Below are 11,506 nucleotides of genomic sequence, written 5' to 3' on the forward strand. Positions count from 1 at the left end.
TTTTACTTTCGGTGCAGTTATTTCTCGCAAATGATCATTAACTTAACTATGATTATTCAAATAATTACTCGTCTTTAACTTTAAATATATTTGTGACAGCTCTTTGATACCAAATAAAGTCTGTAGTTGTTTATTGTTTTATTTATTTTTAATATTACTTTGTAAAAAAAAAAAAAAAACTCATCATTACGCAGAATTTTTTCACAAGTTTTTTTTACCGCCCCGAGAGTTATTATAATTATAATTATTTATTTTATTTATTTTTAAGAAAAGGATAAAAATTTCACAGGTGCGCAATGTTTTTCATTTGCTTTTACCGACCCGTGGGTCAAAAGAGGTTGAGAAACACTGATGTAGAGAACGATCAGATGAATTAAAGCAATGAGCACTTCTTAACTATGTTGAAAACTCTGAAATATGATCAAATGCTGTAATTACAAGTTTTAATCATTTCCAGTACTGAATTCATGCAATGTGAAAAGTATGCAAAACGTAGACTATCATGAATCAAAACAAAACTATTAAAAAAAAATACACAACTGTATTCAAAAACGCACACAATACGGGGGAGGGTGGAGGAGGATCTACAGTAAGGGTGCCATTTCTCTCTCCGAAGGTTCATTCTTTTCACCCCGGCTGCCTATTTTTTAAAAGGTGCCTGTTTTTCACCCTAGTTAGAGGTGCAATTTCGGCTCCGTATTAGGTGCCGCTGGTGAACAAGCGTTTCACCCCTGAAAGGTGCCGAATGCAACCAGTAGTTTTAACAATGCAGCACTTTCGGTTAGTGGACAGTTTTCGTGCGCTCCTAGTGGGTAATATATTTTATTATTTTTTTAAATACAATTATTACACTTGTCAGAGTACAGGAACTAAAGAGAAACCGAAACCCATAACCAACTAACTTTATTTAAGTTTTGACTTACGCCACTAACTGTCTAGCCCGTCCAAACGTACTCTTCATAACTACTAAACTTGCGATTAAAATATTAAATGATTTTCTGATTAAAGTATGGCAAAGAGACAAAAAGGACATTTATTAATTTCGCGATTCTATTTTTTATCTATTGATAGAATAGGCGATACTAAATTCACCGATTAAGCTTCGAAGAAGAAAAAATGGTAAATAATCGAAACATTCATCCTACAGAAAATCGTCTGCGATATCCGGCGGGACAAATCCCATTACGCCATCCTCTCGAATCTATTCGCTGATGATGGACGATAGCACCGGGATAAGGGATGTTCAGCGAAAACGATCGTTTGGTGGGCAACGAATGGCTGTTCCACTGGGACTCGTTAGCACGTTCGAATCGAACAAGAGTAAATGGGTAAACATGGTTCCATCGGGCTATGCTTGGATATGAATTTTTAAAATCGAATAAGGATGTGAATTGCATGATACCCCTTCCATTTTGGAACGTTTACGGGTATAGAACGTAGAAATAGAAAGATCGAATGGAACAAACTCAAGGGCGTCCCCAAATCCCCCGCAGTGAAGCAAAAAATTAGAAAAACTATTATTAAAATACAGAGACCATTTTCCTCAAATATGATATGAAGATAGTTAGGTTTTTTTCCTAAACAATTCAATTTAATCTTTTAGATATTTCTATGTATACTTCTACTTGATACTATTTTATCATTTGAGGAGGCCAAAAAAGAAAGAAAAGAAAAGAAAGAAAAACTGCTTAAGATTCAATATAAGTTTAATTAAATATCGATTGATATTTTTCAAATACAATTTACTTTTTTCTAACCTCTCACTTCGCAAAAGATAATTTAGCGTTATAGTACTGCATTTGTATTTAAAAAAAATCTATATTTCTTGCTTGTCTGCCATTGCCAAGAAAAACTTCTGAGCTGAAAATGAAAATTTTTGAACAGATTATAACACTGCCATGCAATTAGTCTCAAACTATTTTGAATTTTCCTCTGTGAAATAATACTTACTTACTAATTCATCTGTTTAGTTGTTGTTTTATTTCTAACTAACGCGGTACCCGCACGACTTTGCCCGTAGTAGAAAATTAAAAGGTCATTTGGTTCGCCTGTATATTTACAAATAATGGATAATGGATTTCTCACCAATATGCTATGTGCATTTGCTCGCCCATGTTATGGTAATTTGCCCGTCTATGTTATGGTAATTTGCCCGTCCACGTTATGGTAATTTACTCGTCCACGATATGATAATTTGTTCGGAAAAATGTTCTTAAAATTGGAATAGAAAAAGAACAAAATCGAATTTTTGAAAAAGCGCTTTGAGGTGCACTTCCCTATACTACAAAATAACTTTGTGCCAAATTTCATAAAAATCGACCGAACGGTCTACGCGTTACGCGCGTCACAGACATCCAAACACAGATCCATACTTTCAGCTTTATTATTAGTAAAGATTTCATGGAACCTTTTAACTGCACGAGAGATTTAACTAATTTGAAATTTTCTCGTTAACACTTAATTCCAATAGATGGCGTTCATTGTTGACCCCTTCTTCATTTCTTTATTCTCTTAAATGACAGTCTTACCAGTAAAACAGTTAAGTTACCGGATCCAGTTCAGCCTTGTCAAAATAAAGCATTTCCCTGTACGTCAAACGTTACCAAAGAATATTATCATACCGTGGCACAAGTTTCATTGTTGATGACGTCAGCGATACTCGATCATTCGCTATTATATATATAATTATTTAATTTAGAACTAACTCTCATTTTTGACGTTTGATATTAACTTTCGAGCAATTTTGTTGGACTTATTTCATCATTGTCATGAAGTTTTATAGCAACCCCGGACTAATTTAACAATTCAGACTTCTTTTTATTGTGCGCAAGGTAAAGTGTTTGCGCATTGTTGGCGCGCATGGAATAGTCAAAGTACCACATCAGGAGACCACATCTCACAAGGTCTGCAGAAGACTGAGGTCTCTTATGCAGCTTCATTGGAAAAATAAATAAGCAAATAAAATAAAATTTAGCACGTTTGAAATTAAAAAATAGAAGAGCAACTGAAAATCTTTTAAAATTATGTTTGAATGCTTCGTTACTTTTTTAAATACAAAATGTTCATCATTCCAAACGTCAAGTATAGAAATATAGTGCCACGTTTATTTTTTCCGAAACATCTTCTATCTCATCTTTAGAAAATTAACTTTTGATGGAATTCATAACCATTGTACTTTCTGGGTTTTTTTTTTTTTTTTTAATCAAAAATACCTTCTGGAGGGTTTATTTTGATCAAATCTTATATCTTTAAACGAGCAATTCTTGTGGGTATATATATATTTCTTATCTCGGAAACGGCTCTAACGGTTTGGATGAAATTTTGGATTTAATTGTAGTTTTGCATTCTAAGTTCATCTACATCAGTGTACATAATGTTTTTTATGTAAAAACGCGATTTTTTACGAAAAACAGTTTTTTAATATAAAGTCAAATTGAGTTAAGCCTTGAAGTAGACTGTGAGTTGACGCATCAGGCAGACGATTTGCAACCATAACAATGAAAATCATAGACCAATAATAAGAGTAGACCGAGCTATGGCAACCCTTTTGCTGCTCATAAACCAAACCATGTGACTGGTGGATATCCTAGCAACAGCGGGCGTTAATCGTAGCAGACGATCAACGCCAGCGCGAAATAAAATAAATAGAATTGATGGAGCACGGAAGAATGATCTTTTACGGAGTCCGATTTGTAAATTTGTTATTCTAAGTTGTAAATATTTTGTTAATATAGTGAGTTTTTCGTTTAGATAGTATTGTGCATTTTCTTTAGTCAATTTCAATAACTCTCTAAGCAATAAAACATGCAAGCGACCAAGAAGAATCAGCAAACGGTAAGATTTTTACCTACAGTTTCAATTTAAAATACCGATTAGTACATGCGTTAACGCAAAACGTTTACGCCATTACGTTTACGCCAACGCTGATGTAGTAGTTCCGAATGAAATTAAAGTTACCGAAAACTGCGATCAAAAACTAATTACTAATGTCAAAATAATGCATAACTAAAAGAAAAACAGTTCAATCCATAGACTAATAATAAGAGTAGACCGAGCTTTCTCAGACTTGCTGATGAAAAAAATTGGTTCATGGATACATCATGTGACTAGTGGAAAGGCTTGGCGAAAACTTTGGCAGCATGGTTGCTAGATGGCAACATTATCTATAGTTTGGCACTCGACATGTACTTTAAGACGTAATGTGTTTTCATTATAATTTTTTTTTTCCAGGTGCAGAGATTGAACTGTTTTTCTTTTAGTTATGCATTATTTTGACATTCGTAATTAGTTTTTGATCACAGTTTTCAGTAACTTTTATTTCATTTGGAAATCCTACGTCAGAGTTGGCGTAAACGGAATGGCGTAAACGTTTTGCTTTAACGCAAAAATGTACTAATTGGTATCTTAAATTGAAATTGTATGTAAAAATCTTACCGTTTGCCGATTCTTTTTGGGCGTTTGCATCTTTAATTGCTTAGAGAGTTATTGAAATTGACTAAAGAAAATGCACAGTATCTAAACGAAAAACTCACTATATTAACAAAATATTTACAACTTAGAATAACAAATTTACAAATAGGATTTCATAACAGCTAATTCTTCCGTATTCCATCAATTCTATTTATTTTATTTCTCGCTCGCGTTGATCGTCTGCTTCGATCAACGCCCGCTGTTGCTAGGATATCCACCAGTCACATGGTTTGGTTTATGAGCAGCAAAAGGGTTGCCATAGCTCGGTCTACTCTTATTATTAGTCTATGGTTCAATCTCTGCACCTGGAAGTTTTTTTTAATGAAAACACATTGTCTTAAAATACATGTCGAGTGCCAAACTATAGATAATGCTGCCATCTAGCAACCATGCTGCCAAAGTCTTCGCCAAGCCCTTCCACTAGTCACATGATACATCTCTGAACCAATTTTCTTCATCAGCAAGAATGAGAAAGCTCGGTCTACTCTTATTATTAGTCTATGATGAAAATTTGTCTCTTCTCGCTTTAAAATTTTATACTTGCTTAGGGTTGCCAGGCTTGGCTGATATTGGCCACTTTGGCTAATTTCGAACACTTGGCTGAAAACAAATTCAAAAGCGTTATGTGAGGCTTTTTTTTTCTTTTTTAAGTGAAACTATTGCTTGACATCCTATTTTATTTTATTTATTTTTTTTCTTTTTACACTTCGAATAGTTTAACATGTTTTTTAAATCACGCATCTAAATTTTATTTCGAAGAAGTGTATGTCTTGAGATTGTTTATGTTTTGTTAAGACAGCTGTTATCATTTGTTGGAATGGTTTGTGGATCATCAGTTTTGATGGATATTATGCTGTATGTAGCATTTTCTGACATAAAAACTAAAAGTACTTATTCAAAAAGAAAATCTCGATTGGGATAAAATCGTGAAACGCATCATAGTATGAAAGGAAGTATTCGGTTAAAAATCGATTTCACCATAGCAAAACTAAGGTCAAAATATTTTAATTACTATGACAAAAAATTGTATAGTGGAAACAAATGTAACAGATAGTTTAAAGCAAAATGTTGATTTAATTACATTCAGAATCATCTTTGTTTGGTACTTCAGTTTTATAAGAAGATCGAGTGCTTAATATTTCGTTAACGTGAAGCTTTTCAAGTATATTTGGAAAAGTATTGAACCTTAAAGAAACACGATTTGACAAAAAATAATTCTTTTAAAGCCGAGCGAGGCTCGGTCGTCCAGGTACTATATCTTATAAAGGGAGTTTTTTGATCAAAAATACCTTCTGGGGGGCGGTTAAATCAAAAAAACCTTCTGAAGGTTTTTTTTTTTTAAATGTCAAAACAGCTCTTTCATGTGCATAAACTACTGTATTAGAATTTGCATTTATGTTAAAACCAATTCCTCTAGGGGTGTTTTAACCCCCCCCCCCCCTCGCAGAGCCACCCCGTCATCACTGTTTTAGTGCCACGGGAGGTTGAACTTCTTTGTTTTACAGAGAAGACGACACAAAAAAAATTTACTGCCCAAAGAGAGCAAAAAGCACCCAGGACACCGGAAGAGGAGGAGGGGGAGTCGAACCTTCAACTTCCTGCATTTGAAACTCAGTTTCTGCTACTAAGGCCTATATTTCACTGTAAAAACAAATCAGAAATATTCCTGGAACATAATGGCCAGCTAACGTGCCTAATTTAGGTAGGGTTTAAAATAATTGATTGACACCTCCCTAATTTACCAAGAGAGAACCAAAAGCATTTCTGCAACTACGGCCAAAGTTAAAACAAAATTGCAAAAAAGGACCAAACATCTTACTTTCCTACAATTCTTGCAAATCTACGGAATCCAGGGAATACTTCGTTCTCATTGGGAGCTTACTCAAATGAACGGGTCGTAATCGACCTGAAGCCAATACACTAAAAATATACGCTCAGTTAATCTTTAAACTGGTAACTAAAAATATTTATCATGACAATGAGAAGTCTGGTTTCGTGCAATTTGTAGCAATTCAGGAAACATTTTGTCTAAGATACTTCATTTTCACAGGAAATGGATGAAAACCTATGAAATACCGAAACGTGCCACGGAAATAATCAGTGACGTTTCGAAATTTTCTTACAGTGTACTCCTTTAAAATGAATCTCTTCACACCTCCTAAAAATATCAAGAAACGTTTACCACTTTGAAAAAAATCCCTTATCCTCATATATATAACAGCCGATGATCGAGTACCCCGCGAGTTTCAACAATGAAACTCGCGCCACAGCATGATAATTTGATAATATGTTTTGGTAATGTTTAACATGCAGGGAAAGGCTTTATCGTGACAAGGCTGAACTGGATCCGGTAACTTAACTGTTTTACTGGTACGCCTGTCATTTCAGGGGAATGAAAAAGCGGTCAACTATGAACGCTACCTACTGGAGTTTTGTGGTTAATCCACTGGAGTTGGGGGTACAATTTCAACTATCAAAATATCACCAAACAGGCAATGGTTTCGTTCAAATGTAGAAGCAATTTTCACCCGTCATACCTTGGCGGGCGATTTTCTAGTTTCGTCATAATAAAAACCAAATTTATTACTCCTTTCGCATTCGAACACAATACAAAAACAACTTATTGTGAATGATCCATTTAAAACGCCACTTTACAAAAGGGTGCTACAGTTTCCGTCCCTGATAGCGAAGAGGTGGTTTTCTTTCCCCCTTTTCCAAACTTCCGCCATTGTTTATCCAAACATCCGATGGGGAACAATTTCGCGTGGGGCAATTTTTCATAGAATCGATGTAATCGATCCCAACGGCATCAGCTTCATGGTGGGGGTGTTAAGGGCCGACTTTTTCATCGGGATATGAATTGACAACGGGGATAGAATTGCATCAGTGGCAGTGATAGAACATTATCTGCTCGTGGTCTACCAGCTCGAATATTTTTGGGAGATTCAGATTTCGGGTCTTCTAAATGTTAACATTCAATTTTTTTGCTACAGCTACATTTCCTTCGACTAAAAAAGTATTCATCATTTGACATGGAAACGTTTTGATTTTCGCTGTAATTTTTTCGCTAAGCATTTTAGGCAGATTCATGGCAAAAACAGAAAAACAAAAAAAAAAAAAAAAACAACAACTATTTCGTGACATTACCCAGTTTTTTAGTTACATATTCTGCATATTTAAGTGTAGCGAATAGATTTTAAGAAAAAAAACCCAATAGTTTTGATAAAATTGTTTTAAAAAAATTAGAAAAAAACCCAAAACATTATAGGCTCATTTTTAATCATCATTTCGAATTCCTGTACTATTTATTGAAGAAGAAAATTTTCCACGAAGTAACATCAAATCGCCCTTTTTAAGCCAAAATAATAATAATATAATAATAAAAATAATAAATACAAGGTGTCATGAAATTGACTGATTTCAAAAATTTATAACAGAAAAACTGTTAATGATAAAAAAACAAATTCTTGCAGAAAATTCATTTTTTCCCAGTGTCTCAAATTTTAGTTCAAAAATTTTTCAATAGAGGGCGCTGCATATAGTACTTTTAAGTCAAAAAAGCAGGCTTGAAATTCACCGAATTTTCCTCCGATTGCGACATTTAGTTGCAGTCAGCGATAGACATTTTGAAAATATTGTTGTGTAATTTTGTTTTTTAAAATCTTTTTCGAAAAACTATGATGTAATTTTCTATCTTTCTTTGATTTACGGTCTTACGAGATCTGCAGCGACAGAACTAAAATTTGGAACTCTGGGAGACAAAACTTACGGCCAAAAACCTGAATTTTCTGCAAGATTTTTTCTTTTTTTTAAATCTCTAACCGTTTTCCTGTTATAAATTTTTGAAAATAGTCAGTCTATGTCAGGACGCCCTGTAAATGAATAAATAATAATAATAATTTCACGATCGTAAGTTTAAATTTTTACCAGTCGTCAGTTTTTACTAGCATTATATATTACTAGTGGTACCCGCACGGCTTTGCCCTTAATAGAAAATTAAAAGGTCTTTTGGTTCGCCTGTATATTTACAAATAATGTATGGTGAATTTTCTCGCCAATTGGCTTGTACCCATGTTACGGTTCCACGTTATGATAATTTCGTAATTTACTCGTCCATCTTATGATATTTTTGTTCTTAAAATTGAATTGGAAAAAGAACCACATCGAATTTTCGAAAAATCGCTTCGAGGTGCACACCCCCATGGTACAAACTAACTTTGTGCCAAATTTCATGAAAATCGGCAGAACGGTCTAGGCGCTTTGCGCGTCGCAGAGATCCTGACAGACAGAGATCCGGACAGAGGGACATTCAGCTTTATTATTAGTATAATAATAAATAATAATAAAGAGTAAAGAAAGATAAAGAAAAGAGTAAAGATAAAACTTTGCTTAAGTTACTGAAATTATTTTAATTAAAATTACTAAAATAAAAAAGACTTGGTGCCAACGACGCTTTTCTTTTACATCCCAATTTCGAACTCTGGTGCTGGTAACAGAAAGAAACACGAAGTTGATAAAAATGCATGCGGTGTAAGTCTCACAAATTCAGTGAAACTTTTAAATTAGACCATTTTAAAGGTATAACAACATTTAATTGGTACTAGTTAACACTACGCAATAATAATAATAATAATAATAATAACTTTTGGTATTTTTTTACTGTAAAATCATTAGAGTAGGAGATTATTATTCAGATAAACTCCTACCTTTTCCGCAAGCATTTAACATTTTTAAAAAAAATAAAAAGTGTACAAATCGGCGCCAAGGGCGGATTTAGGGAGGGTCAAAGGATTAACTGACTCCCCTGTGATGAGAAGCACTTTCTTTATTTTTATTATTATTTTACTTTTCCTTTAATTATTATTATTACTGTTGATGACCAATTTTTAGCCCTGAAATATTAGTACAGGTGAAAAATGTCAATTACTTGTTACTTAATCTTTGTAGACTTAAAGTCGAACAAATGCAAATTCTATTACATATAATGTAACTTTGAAAAAAAAATAAGGACTACAAACCTTGGGGGCCCCTGAGCCTAGGCCCAGTAAGACCATGCGTTAATCCAAGTTAAAAGAAGTGGAGCATTGAAGACACAAAACGCGTGTCTGCAATGCTCTACTTCTTTTAACTTTGTTGCATAAAATCTTCATGCAACAATGTGCCTTTCCTGTTTTTAATGAAACGAAAGTTTTCTGGACACATTGGAACATAAAAAATGCGTAATTTTATTTATATGAAGCTCAACTCTCATCGTTCTTTTCAATTTTTGGTGACTTTTCATAAATTAGACGGAATTCAGAATGTTAATGCAGTGAAATACGTCCGAATGACTATAGAGCTCCTGCACTTCTTTCGATAAAAAATCAAGTCCTGCTTTTTCGGTATAATTTGCTGTATTACTTTCTCTATATCCTTTCTGCAGGAATTCTCGTAGCGTAGCGGGGGAGGGGGGGGGGGGATTCCTCGAGCTCTTGATTTCAACATAAATGACCAATCCTTATACGGAAGTTAATACATATGTAAGGATTTTTATGACTCCCTGGTATAATTAGCTCTATAACATTATCTATCCTTTCTGTAAGCATTCCTGTGGCGTAGCGAGGGCGAGGGGGGTGTCCTCGAATCGTTAGTTGAAACATAAATGGTCAATCCTAATATAGTAGTTAATCTGCATGTTTAGTACCCCACTCCCAGGGGTGGGTTCTGACGCGCTAAGTTAAGTATTCCATTATATAGTATCTTAAAAAATTTCTGAGTTTTTAATCAAAAAAAAAATTAATAATAATAATAATAATTGTTTTTTACGCAATTTCACAGTTGGATGCTTTCTGGTGCACAACTGTGTTACAATATAGTTGTCATATTTTATTCAGAGAAGAGAAAGAAAATGATGTCAAAAACTACGGCCATCATTTTTAAAAAATACGGCCTTAGGCGAAAGGCTGGCAACTTCAACCGCACCTGTATTTACATAAAAAGCATAGATAGCACCCAGCAACTTCTTCTCTTCTGGAAGGTAGAAACACTTCCGGCAGTCTATATAGCAGATAAAGCGCGAAAAGGGCAACAATAGCACCTGTTTGAAGAAGGCACCGAAAGGGACATTCTTCGAAAAGTGAAAAGTCAAACTATCTGACTTCAACCAGCCCCCCAAAAGGAGACATCAGAAGTTAGGATCTCATTTGTCTCCACCCCAGACAGTCGACTTTTCCAAAGCCAAGTGCTGACAGAACTCGGGAGATGTCTCGTCTTCGACTATCCCCAGGGCTTGTCGATTCTGGGTAAAAGTACTTGAGGAAAGTGATTCGGTCAAACGAACCGACAGACCACCCTCCTAGAAACTGATGAGACATTCATATTGTGTGATATCAAAACGACACGGAATTGATGAAGGGTATATATCATTCTAACCCGTGAATGGATTCATCAGACACTGATGCGAACTTTTACGAAAGCCGTTTTGTGTGGAAGTATCTTGCAAAAGGACATCTTTTTAGATGCTGAGGATGCATTGTGTGCCAGATTTTGGCCGATGTATAGATTTATGATGTTTCGTAGATACATTTTTATGATGTTTGGTTTACCTTTCTAACGTTTCTTTTTATTTATTTACAGAAGAGTCATGTTTATCCGACCAGCGTTTATCCGGATCTCCGGTATATCCGGATCAAATTTGTAGGACGGCAAAGAAATTATTAACACTACTTTTAAATTATAATTTGCAAAAACGGAACTGTGAATACGCCAAATATTCGGTTTTTATTTTTATTTCAGGTACAACTCCCTGTATAGAACGTACAATAAAGTACAGCACTAATTTAACAAAAAGACGTGGCGTGCTTTGGAGCGTCAGTTCGATATCATGACAGCCTGCAGCTGAACTATAAATGTAAAGTATTAGCGAGAAATAGTACTTGGTAAGTATCGGCTTTTTTCAAATAGCCGAACTGTAAAAATTTGACTTTTTGAAATTTTTAATCCTTTCTTGCAGCGAATATTCGTAAAAATGGTTTGCAAAAGAAAAGAAAGAAAAATA

The sequence above is a fragment of the Uloborus diversus genome, chromosome 8 (assembly GCF_026930045.1).
Source record: "Uloborus diversus isolate 005 chromosome 8, Udiv.v.3.1, whole genome shotgun sequence".
Taxonomy (NCBI): domain Eukaryota; kingdom Metazoa; phylum Arthropoda; class Arachnida; order Araneae; family Uloboridae; genus Uloborus; species Uloborus diversus.